This window comes from Chiloscyllium plagiosum, chromosome 32, assembly GCF_004010195.1.
Source record: "Chiloscyllium plagiosum isolate BGI_BamShark_2017 chromosome 32, ASM401019v2, whole genome shotgun sequence".
NCBI classification, from domain to species: Eukaryota; Metazoa; Chordata; class Chondrichthyes; order Orectolobiformes; family Hemiscylliidae; genus Chiloscyllium; species Chiloscyllium plagiosum.
This window is the reverse complement of record NC_057741.1, coordinates 32,078,263-32,084,262: the sequence shown is the minus strand read 5'-3', so window position 1 is coordinate 32,084,262 and position 6,000 is coordinate 32,078,263.

The window sequence follows — 6,000 nt, the reverse complement described above, 5'->3', positions numbered from 1 at the left end:
CCTGGCTGATGTAAAGGATGAATATCAGGGGTATTGAGCTCCTAAATGCCTGAGTCAGTGGGAGGTAGTGCCATTGTCAAATACTATGCATTTGTAAATAAAGGTTAGTGATAGGCTGCATGCCTCTGAAGAGGTATTTCACCCACTATATCAGAAAAGACCCTCACCTTGACGAGACTGACTCAAAATCTAATGTTCAGATTTGCAAAGCAAAATCATCCTTTTAATGTGTTTTTCTTTATATATTAGGCAGCACATTCATAGCACTTCGGAATTTCAGTATTCCTATAGATAGGTATACACGTCAAAAGAGGACCAGGTTCCTTTGACTCTATGTAGTCTCCTGGATGTCTTTCTCTGCTGTGTTTTCATCAGCTTCTTTACAGAAGTTCCAAACCTGGTTATTTTATATTGATGTGTTGGGGTTGGGGGGAGGTGTCCATTCTTGGACATTATCACCTGTAAGCGGAATACCAACCATGTACAAATCCTGCGGCACTCATGGGAGTTTAAAATGGATTGGCTGGAAGCAGATGCAGATTTCACTCACCAGACCGGCATTTATTGCCCCCCCCTAATTGCTCTTGGAAAGCTGCCATCGTGAAATGCTATAGTACATGGGTGTACGTACACTGACAATGATGTTAGGGAAGGTGGTCCAGGGTTTTGACCCAGCAATACTGAAGGAAGGGTGATATATTTCCATGTCAAGATAGTGAGTGACTTGGATTTTGGTGTTTTGGTGTTTTCTTGAACCTTCTGCCCATATCCTTCTACATGGTTGAGTTTGCAGGTTTGGAAAGTGCTCTCAGAGGGGTCTTTGTGAGTTACTGGACAAAGTTAACAATCACACACCACCAGGCTACAGTCCAACAGGTTTATTTGGAAGCACTAGCTTTTGGAGTGCCGCTCCTTGATTAGGTAGTTGTGGAGATTAAGATCATGCTCAACCACCTGACAAAGGAACAGCGCTCTGAAAGCTAGTGCTTCCAAATAAACCTGTAGGACTATAACCTGGTGTTGTGTGATTTTTAACTTTGTCCACCCAAGTCCAATACCGGCACCTCCAAGTCATGAGTTACTGGAGTGCATCTTGTAGATGGTACACATTGTTGTCCCTGTGTGTTGGTTGAAAGGGAGCTTCTTGAGTGTGGTCGAGACCATGCCTATCCAAGCAAGTGGAAAGTATTCCAGCACATTCCTGACTTATGCTGTGTAGAACATGGACAGACTTTGGGAGTCAGCAGGTGAGTTGCTCACCACAGAAGTTGCAGCTGACCTTCTCTTCTGGACACTGTTTTTTGACTGGTCCAGGTCAGTTATGGTCAATGATAACTCCTGAATTGTTGATGGTCAGGGATTCAGTAAAGGAAATGCCATTGACTGTCAGGGGGGTGTTTGTTAGATTCTCTTTTGGTTGTGATGATCATTGCCTGACAATTGTTTGGCACAAATGTTATTTGTCGCTTGTCAGCCCAAGCCTGGATGTTGTCTAGGTCTTGATATGTAATAGTGTTCAGCAGTTGTGAATGGTGCTGAACAATAACCAACAAACATCCTCACTTCTGACCTTATGATGGAGGGAAGGTCATTGATGAAGGAGCTGAATATGGTAGGACCAAAGACACTACTCTAGGGAACTCCTGCAATGTCATCCTGGGACTGAAGTGATTAATTTCTAACAACCGCAATTAGCTTCTTTTGTACAATGTATGATTCCAAGCAACACTTTCCTTCTGTTTCCTGTTGAATCAGGGGTCCTTGGTGCTATATACACGTATAAGCTTCCATGACATCAAGGGCAGTCACTCTAACATTACCTCAAGAATGCTGTTCTTTTATCTATGTTTGTACTGAGGCTGTAATGAGGTCTGGAGCAGTTGACTGACACTGGTGAAATCCAAACTGAGCATTAGTAAGCAGGTTATTCCTGAGTAAGTGCTTCTTGATGGCACTGTCGACAACTCTTGCTATTTCTTTGCTGATCATCGAGAGCAGACTGATGGGCGATAATTGGCAGAGTTGGATTTGTCCTACTTTTCACCTCTCTGTAAGTGCAAATGCTTTCTCTCTCTCTGCATCCACCATCAAAACCTTTCATAACTTAAAATACCTGCATTAAGTCACTCCTCTGTCTTGTCTTTTCAAGAAAAAAGGGACCCAGTTTGTCAATAGCAGAAGTCTTCTCCCTAGGGTGGATGAGGTCGAAACCAGGGGGCATATTTTTAAGAAGAAAGATTTCAAAGGGACCTGAGAGGCAAATGTTTCACATTGAGGGTGGTTTGTGTGTGGAATGAACTACCAGATGAAGTGGTGGATGCAGGTATAATTACAACATTTAAAAGACATTTGCACAGATATATGAATAGGAAAGATTTAGCAGGATATGGGCCAAATGCAGCGAGTGGGACTAATTTAGTTTGGGAAACCTGTTGGCATGGACTCGTTGGTCTGAAGGGTCTGTTTCTGTGCTGTATGATTGTATGACTCTTGATAGGTACAACTATACATCCCAGGTATCCAGTGTCTTTCTATCACTTATCTATTCACTCAGAGTTGTGCACACTCCTCCAACTGTAGTTGAATGCTCTATTTTAGTTTAGCATAATCTTAACTGTTCAGTTTTGTCCCTTTACAGATGAATCCTAATGCTTTTTATATGATCTTGTGTCATTACATTTAGTAATGTGGGCATTTGCACACTCAGATCTCTACTTCTGCACCCCATTTAGGTTCTGACTTATCTCCTGATTCTTCTATCCAAATTGTAATACCTCAGGACATGGCTATGCTGCAATTCATTTGCTAATTATTTTCCCATTCTGCCAGTTTCTTATTGACCTCTTGTCATGTTTGAAAATAGCCTTCCTCAGTATTGATCATCTCCCACCCTATCCCCAATTTAGTATGATTTGCAAATTATAAAAAATTGTCAATGTAAGTTGTGAGTATAGTAATCCCAGATCTGATGTCTGTAGTACCATACACTGCACCTTCTATCACTCTGAGCATGTACCCTTTCCCTCTCCTCTCTGCTCTCTGCCATTCTGCTACATGTCTCCTGACACTGATCCCCTGACTCCATACACTCTGGATTTATTCGTTAGTTATTTATGTGGTACCTTATTGAAGGCATTTTAAAAATCTGGATAAATTACAGCTACCGTTTTCACCTTATTGGCTGTCCCTCTCACTTCTTTCAAGAATTAGTTGCAGCATTGCTGGAGACTTCAGGATAACCTGAGAGGATTAGAGGCCCTAGTGAACCATGATTCCCATTTTGCTGTCTGGACCTTAGAATTGATTTTATGTAAATAATCTTTGAAAAGGAGAGGTGCTATCTGGAAAGAATGGAATAATTGTGAAACTAAATTCATTGTTATTTCAAAGATCCAGCAGAAAGTTGATGGGCTGAATGGTCTTTCTCTGTGTTCTAAGATTCTATGATTCTATGGAGGCCTTGGTTTCCAAGTTCTGCTGGTTACCAGGGTTACGAACAGATTCTATTTCACTGCTGGGAGAACAGTAGTTAACCTTGTGACTGTTAGCACAGGGTGAACTGCACCAGTTTCTGCAACCTCATGTGAACTAGTTTTATTGGGTGAAATGATACACTAACATTCGTTGGCGTTGTGGCCAATGAAGGCTTGGAGCCTGGAGCCATCAGCAAAAGGACTGCATCTTAATGCCCAGGGATTGAGCTGTAACAGGTAACAGTTATAAAACCTTCATCCAGTTTTAAGTCTAGGAGTTGTGGTTTCTTCATGTCCTCACCTTTAAACTGCAGGAGATTATAGCACAGACTCAACTTTATCCTACTATGTTGCTTTGATATATGGAAACTCTGGTCTGCTGAAATTGTTGTGAAATTATTTTGTGAAACTTTATACGCTTCGCAGGAAATATTTTCTTTCCAGTATTTGAAGAGACCAGGAAGCAAGTGTGTTTGTGTTTGATTTTTGTTTAGATACGGACTTTTAATCCTTTGAGTCACTGAATTCTCATTGCCTTGAGAATGTAAGGCAAGCTCAATAGGGAGGAGTTAAAAGTAGATACTAAAATGTCGATCATTGGATAATGTTGCTTATGGTAAAGGCACAGCTTAGGGCCAAGGTCTCGCTTTTTAAAACATCAGCTCTGAGTTCAGAGGGTTGCAGGTTCAAATCCCACTCTAGGGAATCACTTTAGTGTAGCCCTGAGGGAGTACTGTATGAAAGGAAATGATGCTTTCAAATGAGAAATTAAATTGTCTGCCCCCTCTCAGATGGACGAAAGAAATTCCTCAGTAAAGTTTGAAGAGGAACAAGAGAACAGTCAATATTTGTTGCATACACCAACGAAGTAGATCATTTATGTAATTGCTGGCTGTGGGAGCAGTGAGAGTTACCAGTGGAGCCCAAGATAGAGTCATAGAGTCATAGAGATGTACAGCATGGAAACAGACCCTTTGGTCTAACCCGTCCATGCCGACCAGATATAGATTAAAGTGCAGAAGCATCCTGTAAGTGGAGTAGAGATGTGCCATGAGGGCTTTTTGAGACTGGCAATGTCCAGCGCCCACAGAGAGTGCTCTGAGATGTCGGTGCCCACTATCCACCATGGAGATCCTTTGGACCAAGCAGTGAGCTGGAGTCGCTAGGAACCTGCTCTGACCTTTATATTAAGATGGTTTAAATGAGTAACTTGTTTGGCATGTTGGGTGAGATGAGAAGCTCAGTATTAATGAGGTAAGCTGTGGCATTTATTGAGCCTTTAACAAGCAATAATCCACCTTCATTGGCAACTTGCCACTACCTCGAAAGAAATGTGCCTTCAACTCTGATCTTTTTCAGTTCTCTAGCTCCCTTCAGCACACTATTGGTTACTCCTTGCAGGTGCCCAAATCCCAGTCTCCAGAATTCCCTCTAGAAAGCTCTCCATCTCTTCAGCTTCCTCTACTCTTTTAAAACCCTCTTTAAAACTCAGTGTCTGGTTCTAGATCCTCCTTATATCTTCTTCAGGACTTGCCCTGTGCAATACTTCTCTGTATTAAAGATGCTTTTGATGCAAGTTGTTGTGGCTACAATACCTCACTCACTTTGACTATTACTGTATAGGGAACAAATCATGTAGGGGCCTGAGGCATTCTGTCAGGACTTCAGCTTATTTGGGAAAGGAGTGAAGGAGGGTGGGAGGTAGCTGTGCTTTACACCCTTTATAAAACCAGTCCAAGATGATTATTTCAGAAGAAAATTGTGGCAGAGATGGGGGACTTTATTATCCAATGATTCAAGAAGACTACAATGGCTAGTACATTCATTTGAACTCATGCAGTCTATGTGCTGGAAGGTAAACCTACAATGCCAACAGGCAGGGAATTCCAGGATTTTGACAGAACACTGAATGAATAGTGATGCAATTCCAAGTCAGGATAATGAGTGGCCTGGAGGGAAACTTGTAGGTTCTGCAACTCCCATGCTGTCCTTATCCTTCTTAGAAGGTGCTATCTAAGGATAGATAATAGAACATCGAGCAGTACAGCACTGTACAAGCTATTCAGCCCTCGATGTTGTGCTGACCTTTTATCCTACTTTAAGATCAGACTAACCTACGTACCCTCCTTTGTCCTGTCTTCCATGTGCCTAACTAAGAGTCGCTAAATGTCCCTAATGTATATGATTCTTATGACCACCACTGTCAGTGCATTCCACTCAGAGCCTATCTCTGACATCTCCCCTAAACCTTCCTCCAATCACCTTAAGATTATGGCACCTCCATTTTCACCCTGGGGAAAAGTCTCTGGCTATCCACTCTATTCATGCCTCTCATCATCTTGTACACCTCTATCAAGTCACCTCTCATCCTTCTTTGTTCCAATGAGAAAATCCCTAGCTCCCACTGCCTTTCTTCATAAGATATGCCCTCCAGTCCAGGCAGCATCCTGGTAGCCCTCCTCTGTACCCATTCTAAAGCTTCCACATCCTTCCTATAATGAGGTGACCAGAACTGAACACAATATTC